Source organism: Pezoporus wallicus, unplaced genomic scaffold (genome assembly GCF_028554395.1).
Source record: "Pezoporus wallicus isolate ANWC-B61680 ecotype Strahan unplaced genomic scaffold, APGP_CSIRO_Pwel_v1 contig_1181, whole genome shotgun sequence".
NCBI classification, from domain to species: Eukaryota; Metazoa; Chordata; class Aves; order Psittaciformes; family Psittacidae; genus Pezoporus; species Pezoporus wallicus.
Window position 1 is genome coordinate 2,535,136 of NW_026641428.1, and position 25,674 is coordinate 2,560,809.

The window sequence follows — 25,674 nt, forward strand, 5'->3', positions numbered from 1 at the left end:
TCTTGGCACTTTGTAGTTATTTAGGTATTTAGTCACGACAAAATTGTTTTAATGCTTTCCATGACAAGTGTTATATAATATCCAAGGAATACACAGAATACACATCAAGGACTAGTACAGTAAACGCTACAGGCATTGACTTTTAAACATTATTAAAAACAAGGTTTTTTTTTTTTTTTTTACAAACAAAATTTTAGATCAAAATCAGATGAAAGACAATCTAAGTTAGAAAAGCCTTGCAGTCTGCATGAAACAACAACATTCCTCATTTAAAATAAGCTCAGTAACCTCATCTGAGCTCCTAGGCCCCAATCATCAAAATAAAATACGGAACAGCTTCTATACACAGAAATGCACCACTGAAATTTCAGCAGTGCATCCACATGGATAAATTCACAGGCCTTTATACAGCCTCAACTTTGAGCCAGAAACAAGATAAAGAAAGCATTTGTACCTTGGACTAGAAGAATTACATAATTTATCTAAAAAACACAACAACAGACATTAATTCTTCTTTCTTTCTTCAAGCCTATGTTTGAGCTCTGGCAATTTATGTACTGCCCTACACCTGAATTCCACCTTCCCTCAAAGAGCAATGACTTCAATGCTGCTGCAGATATGTTAATTATTGGTAAATATTTTTCCTCACAGCAGGTGTTAGGACAAGTTCAACCAAACAAGCAAGCAAATGTTGTGCAAATATCAACATTTGCATCCTTGAAAATAGTCTTGCAAAATATGTGTCACTTTACACCAACAAACACCTCCAGAATTCCCATTTACAGCCACCAGAACAGGGCTGTGGGTCAATTTTTTATCTGTGTATAGCAAACAAATTACTGTCAGTATTTATCTCTACCCAGTAAGATAATACAAGTATTAGTTTGAAGCCCTTCTGCTAATTACAAACAAGGAGAGGGAAGAATTACTGAAAGTGATTACACTCCTTTTCAGCTTACCTCCAAGATAATACAGGTTTTTCTCCTCCATTAAAATCAATTGAATCTCTTTCAACAGCATATGTATGTAGAAGGGATGAAGTGTGTGTGTGCATAGCAAGCTTGTTGTTGTTCCCTTGTGCTACTGGTGACATCAGTAAGCCTACCTATTTATAATCCCACCACCTGACCAAACAGCCTAGAGAGTACATCTAGAGATTTGTATAGCCATTAATCCTGACATATGTACTTCAGCCAATTCAAAACAGAGTATTAACTAGCTTTCTTATGCCTTCTGTGGCTTTAAATCATAAAAAGAATCCAATCCTATTTTCCATGCCCCTTTAATTCTTGCAAGACAAGTTTAATGGGAAGTTTTGGAATTAGGACTCTTCCTTCCCTCCATGCTTTTCAGCTTTCCCTACTTCTCTGTCCGTGATCAGCGGAATGGTTAGGCAGCAAAGGCAAATACCCATTCACATCCAGTTAATTTGATAATCAGTAGTACCTACAAAATTATTGAAACTTAAGATCTTGACAAATCAATTTCATAAAGTACAATATTTATGCTATCAGGAAAACAAAAAAAAACATTTATCAGTGTTTGGAGTAGGATACTTCACAGAAGCTTGATCTCTGTCAGTTAAAAACAGAAGTTGCTTAAAACTCAATTCGCTTACGTCTTCACAAAAATCAAACCTAACACACACAAACATGTGAGGACTGATTACAACTGTCTGCACAGGGAATGGGCAGCAATGCAGTCAACAAAGTGCCTAATGCTAATGCTTGCTCTTGGGAAAACACTATCATCAACAGCAACATCCTGCAGGTTCCTGTGATTGGTAAATGTTGCTCCTAGATCTGTATCAGGCCACAATGTTTTGAAGTGGATTGTGTCCCGCTTCAGTGAGAGGGTAACACCTCTGTGAGAGCATGCGAGTGTGCCGAGTGAACATTACTGAGGATTCCTTATCTAGTCTCTCTTACCTGAGAAGTCTTGCCACCAGCATCTACTCCCCACTACGTCAGATATAACAGTCAGTTTTGTGTAAGGTTCAATGAAACAAATCAGATCAATCTGCCGTGTTCCGAGTCAACTGCACTCTGCAACCAAACTTCAAGAGTTAGCAATACAAAGAATAGAAATCCCTGAAGCAATTTCAGTTGCTTGAAAAGCTGTGAACAGAGAGAATGCAGTTGCAGCTGAATCACCAGTAGTAAAAGTTTCAGTGCAGACAGGGTATCAGTGTTGCCTAAAATACCAACTAACATACTCCATATGGCTAGTATGGCCTACACAGAACAAAACGTGGGAATTCCACTTGGAGGCACTAATTATCCTCCAGGTCTAAAGGCTGTACCTAGAAATATTCAATTACTATTCACAATAATATCCATTTTGTTTAGTGTTTTTTTAGGGGGAAGGGTTGGGTTTTTTTGTTGTTGGTTGGTTTGGGTTTTTTGGTCTGGGTTTTTTTTTCAGTCTACTGGTATCTTGTGGTACTAAATTTTACATACTGTTTATCTACTTAGCAATTCCCTTCTTATGGCTTTCACATATGAAGCAGTAAATTTATCACTTTTAATTCAGGGAGTCATCAATGTAACTTAATACTGTAAGTACTTAATTGACTGTAATAAGCAAGTGCCCAAGATGGCAGATGACCTGAAAGGAAAGAAACGAAAGTTCTTCCATTTCTGCAAGTACGCACCTGGCTGTTTCCCCTGCATCTCAGAGATGGGTACTTTACTTTTTCGCCCACTGATATCACTCAGCACAGGCTACTAATATTTTATTTTTTTTCTAAGTTCCTAGAACACTTGTGAATGTAAAATGTTGAGAATTTAAAAAGATGGTGCAGGAGGTGAGCTTAGGCAGGGTACTAAAGGTATTCAGGGAAATAAAATAAAAATTTAAGAGAAAGGTATTAGAATGTTTTTCTATAATTACTTTAGGATTAGAATTTTAAAATGCTTCTCATCTTTCCATAAAGCATGTACTTAAATTACACACCCTGACACTGCTGTATTAGCAAACATTCCCTAAAAATAAACTATATTAGCAGCAAATGGGAATGCATGTGAATGGATGATAAATGTGGAATTTATTTTATTTCTTGCATGTATGCTCTTCAATCCACAGAACTGTTTCCAAGACCAAAAAGCTATGAAGACTTGCAGATACTACTGAGGGGAGTAAAACAACCGCTTCCCAATATTAAGTATTAGATCTTTAATACCTTCAGATTCACTTGTCCCTGACTACCCAGAGCACTGAGGATTTCTGCACCGGGGGAAGAAAACAAAACAACTAAACAACAACAACAACAAAAAAAAAAAAACTCCAAAAGACCAACAGACTGTTAAAATTCAACAGATGTGCATCAGTTACCTTCATATGGAAAAGCTGGTCAGAATTACTACCTGTTTTTAAAAATCCCCAATAGGAACCCATCTGTGAAGCTGGGAGCTCTTTGAACCCATTGTCTCTATTGTTATAAACAAAATACTTTTTAAAAAACTATCTGATATTCCATCTAACCCAAAAATAGTAATGATTATTTTTTTAAGTAATATTCATGGGAAACTTGAGTCTGAAAGCAGCAAGAATAGCAGGAAACCTGGATTACTAGGGAAAGAATAGGCATTCTTCCATATTAAATACCTTTTTCATTAAATACTCTATTCCTCCAGTTGCTTTCCACCTACTGAGATGACATCTCATCTGTGATGGATCAACGAAGTCAAGTCTCCAGGGAAAGGCAAATAGTTTTGTTCTATCAAAAAGAACTGGAGAAGAGAGCATAGACAGAGGCTTCCAAATAGCTTGAAAGCAGACCAAGAACTTGTTTTTCTTATGCAAGTCACATATCAACAAGGAAAGTTGACTATATATTGTATAATCACTTGACATTAAGGGGGAGGGGAGCTAATTATTTTTCCATTATTTAACATTTGGTTTAAGAATTTTATGCATCTTCATTACAATTATGTTTCATGTTCTCTTTTCACTTACTTGGAACAGTCGGAAGACAACAAACTAGTACATGTACAAACGGTAAACATAAGAACGTGAGAGCCAAGAGACCATGTCACTATATCCTTATATGAAAGCCATATCACACCTTTAACCATCTCTGTCAATCCTCTCTGGACCTTCTATAGTTCTACTACCTTCTTCTGGAGATGACGGAGACCAGAACTGTGCACTGTATTGTCATGGATTTAGACAGTGGCATAATCATGTTTTCTCTTTTCTTCTCTACTCCTTTATTAATACACATGACAAACTGATTTGTATTACATTTATATAAAGTGAATTTCATCTCATTTTATTATCCCTTTATTTTTGTAAAAACCTCCTGCAAGTCTTTAGAGTCATGCCTCCTCTCATTATGACAAATAACTTTTTACTGTCACCAAACTGCCACCTCATTATTCAGCTGCTTTTCTAGATTAACAACATGTTGAACTAAGAGTTCCAGCTCAGATCCATGTGGAACTCCAAGGTGGCCTCCCCTGACCTTCACAGCACACCATTTCCCATCTCTCTGTTCTTATTTTGGAGCCATGCAAGGTCTACTGTCTACTGCAGGCTTTAAGTTAGAGACTACTAGGATCCTTCTGAATGACTAGAAAGACTGTGTCAGCTGGCTTTTCCTCATCCAGTTGGTCAGCACAGCGCTTAAGATTCTTTTTATATTTTTACAGTATAAAGACATTTACTGTGTAGACACACTGCTGTATCAGAGTTCCTTATTTTAGTTTAACTGTGCTTTTGCATCACAGTCTGCAGAGAAACAGATCTTAAGTTCAGCCACCAAATTTATAGTTTATCTTGAATGCTAAGGTAGCACTTAAGAGCCCTCCCCAAAGCTGTCCTAGTCACTATGCAAATTCAGGATATAAGGACTGCTTATTTAGAAAACTGTCGGGGACAAAACGACAAGACTGTAATTTAAGACGCCTGTCCAGAGCGTAACTTCCCTTAAACTGCTGCGTAACCCTTCCACTGCTCTATCTCAGTTATACCTCTTTATCCTCATTTTCATGTCATAGATCACTCATCTCCCTATTCAGCACAAAAGGTAATATGCAAACATTAGCACATTTTATGACTTTACTGAGTCATATTTCATCTCAGCTGCTAAGATCTGCCTCACTATCCCAAAGTTGTTTTAGAATTTTCTTCTGTGCCAATTCTCTTCCTCAGAGCAATTTTTGTAACTTTCCCCATGGGAGCACTACCTTTTTCTCACCTGAGGCACTACCTGCATGACACCTATGATCATCTGACAACTAAGAATCCATAATATTCGTTGGTAAGTGCACGGTAATACATTACAACTTCCCTTCTTTTCGAGGTTAAAGAGAATTACAAATCAAGGAACTTGGGAAACTTTGGAGGAATTAAGCTCTACAGAGCAACACAAGGGTTAAGGTAAATGCAGCAGCAAAAACCCCAGCATCTTATGACAGCAAAATGCTTCAATTCATACCCACGATTCTGAAAGAATATTAATAGATGTTATCCAGAAGTTTTTATTTACTTAAAACCAAAAAGAACTGTAAATTCTAAGACAATCCTCTCAGCTTCTGAATTCTGGAAATTCAGATGTATTTGAGAGAATACGACACTGAAATTGAGGGGTCATTAACTGCCCAGAAATTACTGTTTTGGAAAGTCACCACCTCTTCCTCCCTGAATACTTCAGTTACAGTATAGAAATTGCAAGCTAAAAAAAAAAAAAGAAATAAATACATTATTTAAGGGGTAAATGACCAATTACACACTGGTATTAATGCCATGGCACTAGCGGTTGCCACAAATGAGAGATAAGAAATAAGAAACAATTGGGGTTGTTAACTGGGGGATTTTCTTTTTACTATTTTTTGTGTCAATTTGCTATGGCTAGGGAACAGATGGTATATTATGTTTTTCCTGCTTTGACACAATTTAAAAACAAGCTACAGATGGCTATAATGAAATCCTCATTAACACACTTATATTTTCACAGTTTAGTATAGCAATAATGAAACTTTCAGGTCTGGAATTTCCTGTTGGTTAATTAGTGGTTAGGTTAATAGCCTGAGGAAGTGCACAAGCCAGAAAGTTTCCTTATTGTTTAATCATATAACTACTATGTTCATGTTTCTGGGAAAGCTCTCAAGACAGATTTAATGTCACAGTAAAGCTACCTTTATAACCCTCCCTCTGTTTGTGAAACAACTGTATTATTTTATTTAGAAGCATGTGTAGGCAGGAAGGCTACAAACAGGCCTTCAGGAAGTTTCAGCTTGTTTTTATTTTAGAGATACTAAATTACACTTACAGAATTCTTCAAACACACACTACACCAAACACTCTACAGAAAAGTCATGATTAACAGCTCCTGGTCTACTGCTACAATGTTACCATAAGATCACTGATTAATGTTTAAATAATTCCTTTTATTTTTATAATCCCAGTTTATAATCATCCACAAAAACATGAATATGACACATGCTTAGCACCACACCAAGATAGCACTAAATCTAGCACATAGAAAAAAAGAAAAATCACCACAAATCTTGTATTCAGGTCATTTCCATAAACGAAGCTGCGGCTGTAACACAAACAGGCATAATACTAGCTGTAAATTAAACAATATGATTAAAATAATAGAGAAGGATGTGGCATTCACAGCTAAAAGCCCTCTGGGGTTTAATAATCCACACACTAGTTACTAACTGATGACATTGCAACCTTCCTTTCTACAAGATTACAGCTACAGTGCACAGCCATACCCATGCCCCACTCAGGTCTCCAGTGGGTGGTACAGGCATATCCCCAGATAACCGATACCTGCGCTTAGTGATGTGGCACTAGAAAAACAGTAGCTTGTCAAAACTACATCCCAAAATATTATTCAATCTTGGTGCTGGATTTTTCTGGGGCTTTTTGTTTGTTTAACTACCATCACCCAAAATCTACATTGAGAAAATGCAGCACTCTTGTACAAGTAGTATCATTCTGAGGTACCAGGCAAAGTCCAACGGAGACAAAAATACTGCTTTTTGAAGTGCTAGAGGTTCGAAAGAGGATAGCTACTGCCAAGCCATCATAAAAGGAACAACCTGGAAAACTTGACTTGTGACTGAAGTTACATAGTGAAAAAGAGATGGTATCCAACTCTTTAAAAGCTGTAATGCTAAAAATATCTATTAAGCCCCCAAACTCATAGCAAAGAACTGCAGGGAAGGAGAATTTGGATTTTCTAACAAACACCTTATTATTTAACAAACACATTATTATTATTACTATTCTGTAAGATTCTGGAGCCATCCCATTTCTTCATCATTTATTTAGACAACATTAAGGAGAACTGAAACAGTATTATCTTCCTTAACCAGCGGAAGCCATACACAACAAAGACTTTCTGGAACACTAAATGTCGCTATGGGATTCAACAATCAAATGAACAGACAACTGGAAAAAACCCCGCAGTGTTTTTGGAGATCTGAGAATTACTCAGAGTTACTGTGCTTCCTTAAATGCGTCTCAGAGGCCTAGAAAGTTAAACAAAAAATGACAGACAAAATAAAGCTCCCACAGTGATTTTTCTGCTGGAAAATCCCATGCTTTCAGAAACTTTCAGATCCAGTTTCACATGCGAGTTCTTATAATCATATCCATTCCTTGACAGAATAGTCTGTACTTTGACAGATCTTTTTATGGCACTGTTCTGTAAGGAATTTAGACGTAGCTTTAATCAGGAGTTGAACAAGTTTCTTGTTCTGGATGTTTATACATAGTATAGTGCTGTTTTTAAACACCTGTACCTGTGGTCGAGTTTAGCAGCACTCGCCCTTCTCCTCCCAAAACAAAATGTTAAAAATAATTGCAGTGTTTCAATGCTAAACAGTTTGTGAAGCAAGGACACCTTGTGTTTGCTTCATCTAGCACTCCCCCACTCTGTTCTGCAGAACTGTTCCTGGTGGTGTTCTCTTGATCTTTGGAGTTCCTGTGCTTATCAGACGATAAATTAGAAGGAAAAGGAAAAAAATAACAAAAATAACAAAAGCAAACACGATACTACAGTTATAAATTCTGTTATGCAAGTTTCAGGTACTTCCTTAAAGCGAACACATGACAATGGAAAAAATACAATTAACTGCACTGGGATCAAAATTTGTAATGAAAAGCCTTTGCCTTTTTAATGATGGCATCAAGCAATTCAGATCAGAGTTTCTTTTACAGGAGCTGAAACTGATTTACAGGTGGGCCTTTGTTCCAAAGGGGTAAGCAGCTATCTACAGAATAAAAGCCCACAGCTGTAAAGACGGCACGTGGGAAAGAACATGCCTTAGGCACCCCGCTACCCATAAGACAGGAATGAGGAAGAAAAATACTATGTACAATGTTCTTACTTTATATGAACACACAAGCTCCTTAATTCAGATAAGCACTTATCTTTGGAATCAACACCACGGACAATTAAATTTGACTGTACCAAACCAACTTCTGGAAGGGGCAGCTGGTCGTGTTCAGGGATTCTCTCTAGCATTCAAAAGAAGAAAGCTCAAATCAACAAAGTTTTAAAAAAGGAAAGAAAATACACCTCCCAAAATACACACTTCATTCTAGATATAGCAGAGACAGTATGGTACTATTAACAAAGTAGTTTAAAATATCTCCAAGACCAGGTAACAGGTTAGCAACCTGAAAGTAATATTTACACCATTATGATTTAAATTTTTAAAAGGAAAAAAAAAGGGCTCACAACTGCTACCAAAAAAAAAGTGTTTCCATCATTTTCAATCTCTGTACATGTTACAGTATTGGGGGATTTACTTTCTTATTTTATTTTTAGAAAATCTATGGTATAATCATAGAAAAATGCTCCCGCCATAAGCAATCATGGGGGGGAGGGGAGGAGAATATATTTTACACTGGCAAAAAATTGACAGAGCTCCCATCATGCTAATATTTCACTGGAACATCCACTTGAAAGCAGAAACCTTCCATGCATCTCAACAGTAGCTCATAGGCTCCTTGAAACTGCTACTAGATAAACCAGATATTCAAGAAACTAAGTACAACACCCTATGCTATGGAATGACATAATCAAAGGATCGCTTAGGTTGGAAAAGACCTTCAAGATCAGAGTCCAACGTTAAGCTAACACTGCCAAGTCCACTATTAAACAATGTCCCTAGTTCTGCTGCCCACGCTATTTCCGATTCAAGCCAGGATGCTGTTGGCCACCTTGGTCACCTGGGCACAAACTGGCTCATGTTCAGCTGGCTGTCAACCAGCACCCCCAGATCCTTTTCTGACCAGCAGCTTTCCAGCCACTCTTCCCCAAGCCTTGAGCATTACATGGAGTTGCTGTGATATAAGTGCAAGACCCGGCAGCTGGCCTCGTTGAACCTCACACAGTTAGCTTCAGCTCATTGATCCAGCCTGTCCAGATCCCTCAGTAGACCTTTCCTATACTCAAGCAGATCAACACTCCTGTCCTGATTGATGTCATCTGCAGACTTACTAAGAGTGCTCTCAACCCCATCATCCTGATAGCTGATAAAGTTATTAAACAGAACTGGCCCCAGTACTGAGCCCTGCGGAACACCACTTGTAACCAGCCACCAACTGGATTTAATTCCATTCACCACAACTCTGGTCTCTTCCATCCAAGCAGTTTTCTACTCAGCAAACAGTACACAAGTCCAAGCTACGAGTAGCCAGTTTCTCCAGAAGAATGTGGGGAAACAGTGTCAAAGGGTTTACTAAAGTTTAGAGCCTTTCTCTCATCCACTAAGCGGGTCACCTTGTCACAGACAGAGACCAGGCCAAGCAGGACCTGCATTTCAAAAAACCCATGTTGACTAGATCTGATCACCTGGCTGTCCTGTATGTGTTGCATGACAGCACTTAAGACGATCTGCTCCATAATGTTCCCTAATTGCAAGGCTGTACAGCTCATCAAACAGTTCTATGCCACTTGTTCAGCTTGCCTCTCATGCGCAGTAGTACAAAAGAGGTGCTTAAAATTTTATGTGAAAACATCCTAAGTCCTTGTAAGCTCTTCATAGAGCAGGACTGCCAGCTTGATTTTCTACCTACTCAGAAAAGGTTAAAAAAGAGGTGATACAAGTATTCAAACACTTGTATTTGTGTGAAGTACAAATACTGAAGTCCTATCAACTGAAAAAAGCTTAACAAAGAACAAAATGAATGAAAGCAGGAGGAAAGGAGAAATGCCAACAGCACAGTTTAATGAAGCTGATTTCTGCTGTATGAGAGAGGGACGGAGAAAAGGAAGAAAATATTTACTCATGCAGTAAAACGCCTCTTAGTAAGTTCACAAATATTTCTCAGCATCTTGCCTTGATGTGCTGCTAAAAAGGCATTATATCATTGTAGAGCGATACATCAGCCACAGAACATTTGGACTGCTTACCTGATATTACCTATTTTTAATCTCAGACGTACAATATCACCAAGATTTTATGCTTCAGTGTTTTACTTTAGCCCTGTAAGCTTCACAAGCCTTCAACAGAAAGGCAAATAGGTAGGTGGCTATTGCTGGCAGTCTTCTTTCTATCAAACAGTCCAAGCTAGACATAGCATATAACAGAATCAAAGGAACACCATGTATCACGCTGGTGGGGGTTGTTTGGGTTTTTTGTTTTGTTTTCCCCTCCCCTTGTGGACTGTTTGGAAAAACCAAAAAGCAGCTCTTCATAAAGGTTTCTAAAGATAGAAAGTTTTATAAGGGACAATTTTTTTTCTTTCATTTTATTGGAAATATATAAACAAAAGTATTCATTAAAAAGATACATAAATAAGGGTGTACAGCACAGTCCTGAATTTCACTTTTACAACAGCAAGCACAGTTTTTCTTTTCCGATGAAATAAAGTGCCATCACAGGCACCAACAGGCTTTTATTCACAATGCTGATGTCTTACCAGAACATGGTGTAAGTTTTTCAATGTATTTTCTTTATGTAAAATTGCAGTCTTTTTGTAATCTAGGGTATGAAGAGAGACATTTTGCTAGCCAAAATTCTAATACAGGAATGACTCAAGCTAGGACCTGTGATACACAAGAATGTACATGCACATGTACCTTTCAGTATTCTGTTTTCCGTTTGAAGAAAGAGTAAACAGAACTGTTCATGCTTGAAATTTGAATTATTTGAAAAAACATCCACTGAACAAAAAATCTAAACCACAATGAACTTGTTCCTTCTATTACAGCAGCCTGAAGAGATTCTGCAATAACTACCTTAAATCACACTTCAGTTTACACATCCCAATTACTGCAGAAGCCTGATGTGTGGCAGAAAGAGCAAACAAGCTTCCTAAATATAGACAACTAATCGAAAACTTCTCCAGGACTTGCCCTTACATCCATTTCTACCTTTGGTTGTTACTACCTGGAAATCCAGGCTTCTGAAAACATGTATTTAACAGCAAGTATTAAACCAATCAAAACTGCTTTACAAAAAAAACAAATTCTGAAAGAACTCAGTTCCCACATTCACATGCCTGTACTTCCACTTTACAAGCAAGATACATGCATTTGGAAAAAAAGAAACAATCACTTTCCATAAAAGGCCAAGTATAACTTCTGCAGGTAGGACACAAATATGAATGTAAGCACCCGCTTACCAGAGAAAGCCCATACACATTAAATACACAGCCTGATACTTACCATGCTCTCATATATATGTTTCTATTACAGAAAAATACAAAGCTCTTAGTGAATATGCCAAAGCCCAGAGGTGTGTGAATAACACATGTGGAGGCTTTGCTAGCCCAGACAGGATTTGTCCCCTTAGTCACTCGTCCTACCTTCACACAGCACAAGTAACCCTGGGGCAGGCAGCAAGCACTCTGTGAAAGCAAGGAAACCGAGGCAGTGCAATCAGGCCAACAGCAGAACAATGCAAGCACGGAAAGTTCATTTTGTTAAAATAACTAAGTACTTTTGTAGCAAGAAAATACTGAAAGCACATTCAAAGCATTACAATAAAAACTCTTACAACATTAAAAGCACCGATTTTAAACACTCAAAAACATAGCCAAATACTCTTCTTGGACTAGGAGACCTTGACAGGTCAGTTTTTGGTATACTGTAGACATGTGGTGGGCTGTGGTGGCAAGCCCAAGGAACTGCTGCTGGCACTTGCCCTGAGCAATATGTTAGTGCTCCAACCTAGGCAGAAGGGGCAAGGGAGTCTGTTCTGTTCCCAGCCAGAATGACAGGAAGAACATACAGAAAGGCAAAACCCTGACTTTCATCCAGAGATGTTATTACACTAAGCTGGCTGTGAGGAATAAAACTGGTTCTGCTCTGCAAGGCAGGCCAGGCAGGTGAAGGGCTGAAAAATTCCTTCCCATATGCTTGCTTGGCATGAAATATGCTCAACACTCTATTAATTCCTGTATGTGAAAATCACAGTCTTAAACATGCAGGTACTTACCCCACCGAGATCCGAGTGACTCTTTAGAATGATGCAAAGCAAAGCACAACATATCCCTCAAAGCATAATGCTGCTTTTAAGAACAAAGTCTCTCTGATATTCTTCAGTTAAAGTTAACAAAAATACACACAACTTGAATGCAAAATATCTCCATAAGAAATTCTGTGCCTACCTAGACAATCTATTTTTAGAATTAAATCATCTTTCTATGACTACCTGGAAATAAACTCTCTGCATATGTAGCATTGTTGGAAAAGATAAGACCATTTAACATGCTCCTTCTAGTTATTGCTGTGAATTGTTTCGCTTTCCAGTTCCAATGTTATCATTCCTTTTCAAGGACCAAACCAGCCATTGCTTAATGATTTGATGTGGTAGGTGAATGAACCAGTACTGCTCAGAAACGCTCCTTCTGGTTCTCCATCTAAACAGGTTTCATCAGGGACAAATAATGCTGCCTCATACAAGTTCGGCAAAGAATTGTGCTGTACTGTCCCTGTTAGAGTCTGCAGCCAGGAATACAGACATTTTAGAAGTCAACAGGTAGTCTTCCCGCTAGGGAAGATGGAATAGAAATTGATTTAAGAGAAGCCATGAAAAAAAAAAGCCACAGGGTGGCACTGCAGGTAACTGTATTTTGAAACTACTCGGCTTCTTACTCTTTTCCAGGCAAATCAGAGCATATCTAATCCCGTCTGTATAAAACAGGATACTGGTTCCTAAGGTTTTCTTCTTTTCTTTTCTTTCTGGACTGTAATGACCAGAACCAATTATCCCTAGCATACAAATCACATCTTAAAAAAGGTACTCTACTGCAGAGATATCAGGGTATTTTATAAATTCATTAAATGGTACCTTACAGCATTACCACAAGAATGCTATTGTAAAGATACTTTAAGAACTGGTATGTATTTTGGGTTAGTCAGTTCAGTTTGAAACAATTTAAGGAAAAAGTCTTCATGAAGCATGTGCATTTTCATACAAAAGCTAAAGAATTTACTTCATAGCATGAGCTTATCAATGTTGCAATGGCAAAATCTCTAAACAGTTCTCTCTCCCTCTGAAAGGAATAGTATTAACCTATGAGAAAGTGGCTGAAAGTGTGAAAAAGTCCTAATGTTGCATTCAACGTACCACATCCTTTTGAAACATTTTCCTTCTCCTGCATAAAAGATGCATACATCATTTCATCCAAAATAGAAGACTTAGTACAGCAATTTTTCAAAGCTAGACTTCGGAGTCTATTTAACCTGCTTTGCTGGCTTCTTCTCCCCTAAATTCCCAATCCCTGGCATTTGAGTTAAAAGCCAAAATATTTAAGAAAAGCTATTCCTGTTCATTTAGTGAAGAAACTGATTTTCAAAAGGAGATTTGGAGGTCATCCAGGATTGCAACAGTTATTTTCCACTTTACAAAACAAAAGGTTCCTTCAAGGTATAAACCTGATATTTCAGTAGATTCTAAATTAACAGATAATATATGACTATGTATGACTATTTTAGTCATCTGAAGTCCTAGATCACTTTCAGTTTCAAAGTATGATCAGCACCAGTCTTTCTTGACAATGCTTCTAGTAATAAATGAAAATGAGCAAAAAGTTGTATTTTAGTTCAGTTGCATCATGTTATAAATTAGAACACCAATTCATCTGCTGCCATTTCATACCCCAGAGGGCAAGAATTCTTAGAAAACAAAGTTTTATTCCCTCAGAGAACAGTTCAAGAGTGGACTGGTAATTGTTTCAACTGCCAAGATACTATAAACAATTCTTTCTGCTGCCAAGATTTGCTCTTTGTAATTTTTAAACTGTGTATGGAGATTATTTTGCTATTAGATAGCAAAGCATTAATATATTGGCAATAAATACACTTATATAGGTGCAACTTTAACATTGGATAAGGCAGATGTTATGTAATAGTATTGCTTTCCAAAGCTATACAAATTTGATTTAAGCATATTATTTACCTATTTTACTGACTTTCATACTAAAGCATCCTAAATTCTAATGAACAGTTTCAGAACATGTGCCTGACTAATACTAAATTAACAAGGTAGTGACCGGGTAAAATAAATCCATTTTGGCACCAGAAACTCTGTGCCTGGAGTCAGTATTTCTTAAAAATCAAATATTTAATAGAAAAATATTTAAGACTCCCAAAAACTCTCACCAACCAACAATAAAACACAAAGGAAAGTACTTATTATTGAAAAGGTGTTGCTGTTATTGTTTCCTCTGCTTGGGTGTGAAGAGCAAGGGCTTCTGCTGAAGCATTTGCCTGTAGACACTGAATAGCTATACCTACAACACTTCATATAATAACATCCCAGTTCATCAATTACATAAACTGTAATACTGTTTACCTATAACACAGCAAGATCATGTGCTGGTGCAACTAATGGAAGTGAGCTCCATTAATTCTAGATAAAATAAGCTAAAATTAGACACACTGGATGAAATCTAACAGTGTTTCAAGTAAGTTTTCCGTCTACCTCTATTGCCATCTAGACCATTATTAATAGAAAGATAAATAGAACTGGACCTATAAAAGTATGTCTTCTGAGAAACCTGTGTATAAGATGATATATGGTAGAATTAACCAGAATGTCTTTTGTTTGAGTTGTGTTTCCTTCTGCTTTTTAATTTCCTTACTTAAAGCAGAGAAGCGTTCAGTTAATTTGTACTTATTTTGCACAGGTTTGGAATAACACCTCAGGATGACACTAAATTTATGCAATTATATCGCTGATTTTGCTAACCATATTGCTAATCATAATATTAGAACTAGCCAATGCATTAAGTTTCCATAACTGGTCATTAGTAACTTCAAGAGAATTTGGTCTATGATATGCCATTACAGAACTTCTCAGTTCTAGATGAGAGGTTACACACACACAAGGAAAAAAAAAAAATAAAAATAAAAAATCATATACTAAAATTTTCACTCAAAAAAAGAAAAATACTAAAGAAAGCATTCTGCCAACCCTAGCCTTGCCTTACACACTGTAGAACAAACAAAAACCAAAACAAAACAAAAATCTGTTTTTACGTCCTTGGTATCTGAGAACTACGTATCCATGTATTTATGCAGGTGACTAAATTAAGTCATCTCTCCCTTCTTTTTCCAAATATCCTTGAACAGAAGTATTTGTTCAAGAACATAACAGAAACTCAATGGCTGCAAAGCTTTTGTCACTGCAATGCAAAACGTTTACGTCCAGTTCTTAGCAACCGCGGTATCACACAATTTTACACTCTTCTTCAAAGGTGCAATCAACATGTAGCCCAGATTTCTATACAATTGTCCTGGGTTCAGCAGTAGCAATCATGTTTTTTCCTTTGTGTTAGCTGGTGCAGTGCTGTGTTTTGACTTCTAGTTTGAGAACAGTGTTGGTGAAGCCGATGTTTTCGGTTGTTGCTAAGTGATGTTTACCCTGACCAAGGACTCTGTGAGGCTCATGCTCTGCCAGGGAGGAGGGGAGGCTGTGAGGAAGCAGAGACGGGGCGCCTGACCCGGGCTAGCCGGGGAGGTATTCCATACCACAGCACGTCATGCCCGGGGTGGGGGGTAACTGGGAGTTACCCGGAAGGACAGGGGCTTCCGGGTGGAACTCGTTTTCTTGGCCGGTGGTATCGTATTCTCTTCCCTTGTTATTTTCCCTTATCATTGTTTTAGCTGATAGTAGCAGTGGTGATTTGTTGCTGGACTGTTCTTGTCTCAACCCGTAGGAGTTGCACTCTCTCGATCCTCCTCCCCGTTCCTCCGGGAGCGGGGAAGGGGAGAGCCCCGGTGCAGGGGGGGGGGGGGGGGGAGACGGACACGGACCTTGATTGTTGTCAGCTCGGCACCACTCACTGGGAGTGAGTGAACAAGTTACCTGACTGGGTTTAAACCACGACAACAACCCACAGGAATTTAGATATAAGAAAGCAAATTTTAAAAGGCAAAGCAAAACCCTCCACAGAACTGCTCCTAGTCAGCAATGAAACACATTCTTACATTCCCATGGAAAGTTAACAGTGCAAGGAGCACAGCCCCATGTTCCCCTGAGTCCATGCACAACTGAGCTATTGGACAAAGAACAAGTTCTGGTCCCCATCATTTGCACATACACATAGATCATGGGAACTCATTTTGCCTGGGTCACTTGGCTACACAGCTGTGTGTGTCATTTTTTTTTTTCAGAACACAAATGCCTTCCTTTAAATGAACAACCAATTAGTGCATGATTTTTTAAAATCCAGAAAAGACAAAAATATCTGTACTGCTGGTATGGCGTGCTTTACAGCAGAAGCTAGAAACTTATACAAAAATCCTGTTTCACTGAACAGCACAAGAGTATTTTATGTGTACAAATTCTGCCAAACTAAAATCTTTAGATAGGTGACTTACAATCAGCTCACTCTCAGAAGGAATCCCAAAACTGTTGCAGAAGACCCATGACACTATGACAATCTTGTCTCTGTCTCTTGCTGACATATGACTAAAACTTATGCTTTCTGCATTTCTTTAGAGGAAACAAATTTATTTTATCACCTACTTAGAAGATAAAGAACAGCCATCAAGATGACCTAATGGATCAAAAAGGAATTTCTACCCCTAGTTTTAAAATGTAGCCTGCATACATGAAGACCTCGTCAGCAAATTCAGTAGAACTGGAAATTGAATGTGCATGGAAAATTGATGTAATCATGTAACTGCAGTTACCGTAAGTGGTTTTGTGTTGAAAGTGTGGGGACAGCCACAAATTAAACTTGTTAGACAAAGTTGGTCTGGTGTTGACTCAGATATACAAATAGGGATCAGAAAGATAGGCTATGGCTTTATTTGTCACTTCATATATCTACAGAGGACCAAACAAGCTATGACTTGCTTTTACAAAATACCAGAATTCACCTGTCAAATTAGGGATTACAGTAGGTAAAGATAGAGTAAACATACTGTGTGATTTTGGATGCCTTCACACTCTTCCTTCTAACGTCCAGCAGCCTCTCATCATCTTCTGTCTAAGGACCAGCCATGGCTAAATAATGGTTGTCCACGAAACACTTTGTATCAATGCACTATTTCTGTGTATGCATTCATATGGTTTCTCAAGCTCATCATAATTTTTAGTCTCACAGCATATCTGCTGATGTGAAACAGTGTTGAACAGGGGATACATCTGTCACAAAAACACTGCAGACTATGGAATTTTTTTTTTTTTTTTAGAGCTTAAATATAATCCAAAAGCCTCTAAAAATACTGCCTACTATTAGCTTCCTGGGGTCAAAGGTCATGAGTAAAAATACCAGATGATACCTAATAAGGAAGGTTTTCTTTTTTCTTCCCTTCTAAAACTCAAGACAGCAGAAACTAAAACAAGATGGCTATTTGCCAACACAGAGCACAGTCTTTCCTACATTTTGGAAAAGGTACATACCAGCTCAGTTGCCAAAGCATCCAGTTACAGGTTTTGGTACCATATCCTGTTTTATCATGTAGCACTTTTTGAAAAATTCTGAATATTTTATAGCTAAATTCCAATCTGAAAATCTCATTTATGGAAGCTCATTCAGTGCAAATCATTCCCTTCCTTTCACGGCAGCCTCTGCCTTTGAATATGACACTGTTAAGTCCAAATCAGATCAAATTACCAAGCCATCTAAAGTAATGTTAAGATAATATTGCAATCAACCTTTTCAATTCTTCCATATGCCAGTTTTCTCTCTCACTAGTCTTATTTCCAACAAAATTATAATACAAAACAATATAAAGAAACAAAGCAGAATAAGAACTATCATTATTTCACTCCAGTTTTTGTATGTGATTAAGCTTAAAAGCACGCTGAGTGATGTCTTACACCTGCTGCTATTTCAGGGTTGCACTAATTGCAGCAAAAATCCTTACACCAGCAGACCAATTTAAAATAGAAGATGCAGCATATCAGCTGGGACTATGAAAGGCAAATATTCTACATAAAAGGCAATTAGTCAAAACAGATCAGATAAATAAAAATTGGCTCAGGCCAGGTACCTGGAGTACCTTCCAGCAAATGCATTTGAAGTTTTTCTGACGACAAAGCCAACATGAAACAATAGAAAACAGTGGTATCCGTGACTCCTGTAATTTAAAGCCTTCCATGAAACACCAGAGATACTATGAAAAACATGCTCTTTATGGTTTTTTTTTGATATTTTTATTTACTTTTATTATGAGGAACTTTGCATGTAAAATGGAAGCTCAATTAGTGACAGAATTCATCAGAATTTATCAGCTCCCTGTACTTAATTTCTTCTTGATTTAATTCCCAGGATATCAGTTATTTTCCTGTTAATTGTTAAGGTCAAAGAGGACCCCATGGAAGCAATAAGCTGCAGGAACTAAATAAACAGAAGACCGGATCTTGAACGCAAATGTGTTTCCTGGAGGAAAGGAGTAAATCAGTGCAGATAACGTAGTACAGAAGCAGGCAAAAGTTAAAATATTAAAAAAAATAAAAACTTAAAAAAAAAAATATCACATGTTCTAAAACAATCTGTTCAAAAGATTTCTCACTGGAACATAAGTGCCTCTTCAAAACCAGTGTCCTGCTGAGGAATTTACATACTTGCCAAGGTTTAAGTTACCAATAAAAAGCAACAGCTATTTGCTTTGTGGATAGAAAGTTGTGATACTCGCTTAGAAATTTAAAAACAAACAAAGCACAACCATTTGAAGGTATAATACAACCTGCACAGTGAGAACTATCTCACAGTGTGACTGTGTAACTGAGACAGGGCTCCAGAATGCATCTAACTTCATTAGAAGTTTTAAGAAAAATACTGGAAGTATAATTAAGAGAATTTCAGAGGACTGGACCAGTTCAAACAATGCTTAAGGCTTTTCAAATCCATCAGTTAAAAGGTCACATCAGAATAATTCCACAGCATGTCTCCTGATAACCATGCTTCTGGCCTGTTAAAGAACACCATGCATTTATATGAACAGCTAGAAACCAAAATTTATCTTTAATGACCACAGGGCACGACTACTTAAAAGTTAAATGCATTTTCCAAAAGCACTGATCTACCCTAAATCATTATCTACCCTTGTTTCATGAACCACTGCTACAGACATTAAGACATCTGACACCTGACAAATATGTTTTCAAATGAATTAATTTTGGGCCCCAGAAAAGGTTCTCAATTCATAGAAATTACCTATCTCTACATGTAATACAGTATCCTCCCAAGTACATCTAATGTAACCCAATCTGTACCACAGAACTCGTGTTTCAATGAAATGACTTCACTCCCAATTAATTCCTACCACTGTTTAGTACTGACATGCAATAAATTCAAGATTCTGAGACTTCTTCCTCCTAATTCCACCCCTGTGGAAAAGCTGAAAGAAGTAGATTAGCGAGGCCTCCTTACTTCTTAGAAAATACATTTAATTGATAATGACATACATCCCCATTTTAAATCTAAAATCATTTTATCAGCATTTGTTTAAAAATAAAGTGCTCCAATAGTTATCCCCTGAGAGCATCTCACCTCCAGCACTTTTGAATTAGTAACTTTATAGTGTACACAAATAATGTGTCAAACATAAGTGCAATTTAGAAAATAGCTCAAACACCAGAAGCAAATCTTGTTTAACCTAATACAACCAGTTCACTCAACTGCAAAAAATTTGTAAGAGCAATATTCAAAAATAACAGCACTATTAAGTCTTTTAAAGAAGTTGCTATTTAAATGTGCTTCCATCTGAACAAGAAGGCTGAAATGTCTTTTGGAACATTGTATTAGTGAGATATTTTTCCTCAGGTGTTACAACGACCTGTTACATAGCTCCTGCAACATCCTTCTCCTATAGAATTTAGGGAAATGAAAACTGTAAATTTGAAAGATGAATTTATAATTCAGTATTAAGTAAAATCAATATTAAAACAGTATTATATTTACGCTGTACAAGCTTTCAAGAGTAATGATTCTTTCAAGAATGAATATATCTGCTTTCCCTTACAGTTCAGCAATAACTGACTCACCACTGCTGCCTTCTCACTTTCTTATCAGACTCTTTTCCTCCACCATGCAGGCATCAGCAACATGGACTGTTTTCAAATCTGATTCAGAAGTCTTTCGGTAAGGAGGCTAACCCTGCACTTGAATACAAATACTAAGAGGCTGACAAGTCTCTACTAACCAGTGTAAACCGCTATATAAAAATCACCCTACCAACATAGGTCTGGTTTAGAGGAGTCAACCCCAAAAATTTTCTGTAAAACCACATGTAATATTACAGGAATATCAATTTAACATTTATCCATACATTTACTGTTGTTCCAGATTCGGCTATTTCTCCCTAAGAGGAACTTACATGTATTTCTTAAATAACAGTCTAGACTATCTTACAAGCATACTACAGATCTGCCATGGGAGTTGGACTAGATGATCTTCAAAGGTCCCTTCCAACCCAAACAACTCTACAGTTCCACGATTTCCCTGAAAATAAACTGGTAGAAACCAGAAGCAGAAAAGTAATTTGACATACTTCCTTCCTAAAGTGAGAAAGTGTACTTGGATATAGTGCTCAGTCGGATAAAAACTATTAACTTTTAAAAACAAAATTAAAGGCAACACCATTCTAGTTAGCATTGAAGAACAGTAGAACAGTACACTGAGTGGAACAGGGGCAGAGAAGTGCTTTGAAAGATCTTATGAGAGTGAACAAAAATGACTTAACCTATCAAACAAACAAAACACTAAAGATGTTATAAGTGAGCTCTTAAATAAAAAAAAAAAAAAAAACAAACAAAAAAAAAAAACAAACCCAAAACTAAGCCAGAACAAAAAAACAGAGTTAGGAGAAGGAAAGGTCAGACATCAGCAAGGTGAGAAAGCCACCTGGCCGTTTCCGAATGACACGAGTACATGACTAAGCGGACACAACTTGGGGCTTAATGGGCACTGGGGAAACAACCCACATCCCTCTCGGTAAACCACCTTTGGCTAGAATATAGGAAGGCGGTTTTCTATTTGTATAATCTAAGGAACCATAAAGAGATAAAAATAACCACACTCAGTTTGCCCTCTTGAATGGGGGATTAAAATAACTGGCAACATTTTGTTTTCAGTCATGAACTTGAGGTGGATTCACCAGGTCACAATTGGAAAAGGAGAACTGGCAGTCCTTGATAAGCATGGTGATTACCATTCTTTTATATACAGAACTACTCTAAGGGAGTACAGCTTCCTTACACAGCAATAATAGCATATCCTTTGATTTATACAGTAGTTCTCCAGCAATGCAACCAACATCCTGTTTTCATCTTAAAAGTACAGCTGGGCAGTCTGTCTACAGGCTTTATTTATCAGAGTTCCTATAACTGAGTGCCTTCTCATTATGAGAAACAGCACCTTCCAACTTAGCAGCATTTTATGTTCCTGGTTCTTTCCTTCTGAAAATGCTAATATAGTACCTACCCACCTACAGGGTATATAGATGTAATCTAAAGTGGTTTAAAACAATGTAACTTAATTTTATAAACATTAACTAAAAAAAAAAGTAACATACTTTTCCCACCCAGGAAGTCATGTAAAAATATCCAAGAAAATTCAGAGAAAAAGAATTTTCTCACTTTATGGCTTTCAGAAGAAAGAGCAGAAATACTGCTTGAATGATCTAAGCTGCAAAAACTCATAAAGCCCTTGAAACACACATACACAAATTCCTGAGATCTGAAACCATCTCTTAAGTTCTCCCTGAATTTAGAAGTTTCCCTGAATATAATAATCTCTGTAAAATGCCTAAAAGAATATACTTTTATTTCATTAGACACCTCTCAGATTATTTTAAGTACTTAATAATTCTGTATCCTGTGTTATCACAAGTCAAAGCCCTGTCAGAAATTCAGTATACTCCACATTCCTACCCATGAAAGTAACCAGCCAAAAAAGCGCTTTGAATGATTTACATGCTCGCACTCTGAAACCATGCAGTAACTTATGAACATGCCATTCACATGTTGTCATGCTTTAGAAATAGAAAGACTTAACTGTTAAGCACTGTACTTATTCAAAACAGTTTTAAAAGAAATTGAAGCTTGTTGAATACGTATCACGGAGAACTTATAAAATGAGGAATGTTTTGCTAGTTATACCTACCAGACAACCATATTTTTTACTGATTTATCTTCAAGCAAGTGGTAAGCACCATGCCAGTAGAATATCAGTGTAAACAAAAAGGCAATTACTAATACCAACATAGGGCAACCTTCTGAATTAGAAACTAATGATATGCCGATTCACAAGCATTAGAGAGCCTTTAATTTGACTACATTGGCCAAAAAGGCCAATGGGGTAGGGTGGGCACTGGGGGTAAAGGACAGGCAAAATTACTACCAACACAGCAACAGCAATAGACGTTTCAGTGACAACATGTGTAAATCAGAACATGAACATCACCTAAACCAGAGCTTCTGCTCTTGTCCTTAAGGGTAGGAGCTAGGTCAGGCACAAGCTGCAGAGTGCTCATTTGCTAAAATATCTTGAAAATTTGTCCCAGTTTCTCCAAACTTAACTGCAGTAGGTCAGAGCTTCACAGAATGTTATTACAAAACTAAAGTTAACATGCTGAAAAACAGGTAAGTCAAATAACCTCGGAAAAAGTTCATGGGCAGCTATCTATACAGATGACAGGAGCAGAACGACACACAAACAAGACAACTTCAGCTTCTAACTCTGTGATCATTTGAAAAGTTCAGCCTCACTCTGCCAAGTAAAACTCTAAGTGCTAGTAACCTAAATCTCACTGACCTCTCCTAAGTGCCATATTTACTCTTGAACAGTGACCTTGGGTTTCGAGCGCCACCCAAAGATGGAAATCCACTGAAAGAAATCTTGCTTCATATCAGAGAAGATATTCGAATTGCGGCTAATAGCCATCTGGCTGTTCTTTTGATGTACATAAAATGACAACAAAAACTTTTGGAATTCTTATTACATGGACAGAAAGTCACTACCATAGTGCTGCTATAAAGCAGAGAGTGCATAACGCAGAAAGCCTCTCTTCAGATCCAGAAATTCAAAACTGACACTTCAAAAACATCCCCAAACTAACAGTATATCCTAAGATGAATATAGGCAAGGGAAGAGGGCCTAAAGCAACAGAAGTCTTGCCTAATCTTAAAAAGAGAAAGAGGAGGTGTCTCAGACCTTTGTGATCACAGCTTATCACTGACTTCTGGCTGAAAAGAACATAAAGAAGCTGCAACAAACTTATTCCACTGGTTCAGAACATGATATTAAAACTTCTACCTAGGTTATCTGCAAGGGAGGAAGACAGGTATGCAACCTCTGTTATTTATTTGACTACTACACTAATAAAAAAAAAGAACAAACAACAATCCTCACCCACAAAAAAAAACACAAAACAAACCCACACCAAACAAAAGCCATAATGGCAAGGGGTTGGGATAAGAATAAATCTCCATATTCAGCACCAGGTCTTTGACTATATCAGTCTTAAGAGTCACCAAACCACTTCTCTCTCACTGCAACTTACCTTTCCCTGAAAAATATTGGTTAATCAAAGCAACAGCTTAACACGGTGATACATAATACTGGTAGTTACGTCAGTTTGAGGAAGTGATTCATATTTTCTGATGGATCTCATTTTACTGTTGGAAGACAGAAGTTTTTTAATGGGTTGATCTTACTGACTGAAGTTTTACAACTTCAACAAATGCTATGCCATGTATAGCTAGCCCTACTTATCTTTGGTAAAGCATCACATGCTCTTTTGCAAACAGACTGGAGATCTTTCTAACATGTTGAGCATTTATTCACATGATACCACAAACTGACTCAAGGATACGCACACTCTCAGTGTATGACTGAGATGGGAAACATGATGTGACAGGATGTGAGAAAGGCCGGTAACTGTAGATAGAGTTTTCCAGATCTCACTGTTCTTTTATTTTCAAATGACACCTAAAACCTCAAAGTGATTACATCTAATCTTGGAGTTTTCGTTTACATGAAACGGAACTCTTTACACATTCAACCATTTTTTTCTTTCTGAGACTATGTAGGCAAATGAACTGCACACTTCTCAATCAGAGTAGGGTCTTGCAAGGGTATTTCTACCTTAAGTTGACTATGTTCTTCCACGTGGTTCTGGCAAACATTTGTTTACAAAATAAACAATTCACTGGGCACATCACTTCCTACTGCAGATCTCTGCAACATGAGCAGGAAAAGGCAGCATCAGCTTGTCGGAGTTTAGACAGATGTCATTCAAGAAATGTGAAGGAAAATTCAGTTTTTCTCAAGTGGACACAGCATGCAGGACATGTATTCTGCAGAGGGGCAGAGCTTTGACTGACACTGTATTGATCCTTCCACAAGACCAGTACCAAGTAATTTTAAAACCTCCATCTACAGTCAACACATAAAATACTGCCTGGCATTGCATAGGATGAAATTTCAGCATTTATGTTATGTGTCATTATTTCCAAACATTCTCAATTCTACCATAAAAACTTATTCTGGATTAAGTGCTGGCAAGTAGACTTAAAAACAATAAAATCCTGTAAACCCATTGGCTGGCACGATTTACATACTGGAGCTGCAGTATCCAGGAAATTTTTTCTGTAAGTAAAGGGAGGAGGAAGAAAAATACAGACCCCTAAAAGCTGTATCTTAAAGAACACCACCAGAAAGAAAAAACAGAAAATGACTGATCTGTTTGAACATTTCTAAGACTATCTTGACACTACCTCCCCCACCCCCTTTTTTTTTCTAAAATAAATCACTGCCTTTTTAAGGTTTCATTTAACATTTACAATTCATTGCTTTTCTCCTTTATTCATTTGAGATTTATGGATAAAGAAGCATTACAGCAATGTATTTTGGGAGGAAGACTGGAAAGTTTGTAAGAATGTTTGGGCAGTGGAAACACGAGAACAAAGAAAGACGCTTAGAAATAAAAGAGATCCCAGCAGTTCAGACAATGATGTCAGATCCTTATTACTTTTCCAAAATAAGCGGCTTCAAATTCTCTCCTATCCCACTCACCACTGACAATCAGCTCTGAAGGAACATTCATAAAATGTTTTGGTTTTCCATACCTTCTAGATTTTCACCTTGCTTTTCTATAAAAGTGAAAAAGCACTGTCCAGTGTGTTTGTATTTGCTCAACAATACCTGGGGGGGGGGGGAGGGGGGAGGGGAATATGTGCCCTACACTGCAGTAAAACAGTGGAAACAAAACCCAAAAGTTACCTGGATTCCAAA

General features: G+C 37.5%; 1 protein-coding gene across 3 annotated transcripts in view; it reads right to left on the minus strand.

Moving 5' to 3' along the window:
• COBLL1 (cordon-bleu WH2 repeat protein like 1) overlaps positions 1 to 25,674 on the minus strand; it is an 88,938-nt gene that overhangs the window by 53,699 nt on the left and 9,565 nt on the right. The gene's annotated exons all lie outside the window — the stretch shown is intronic.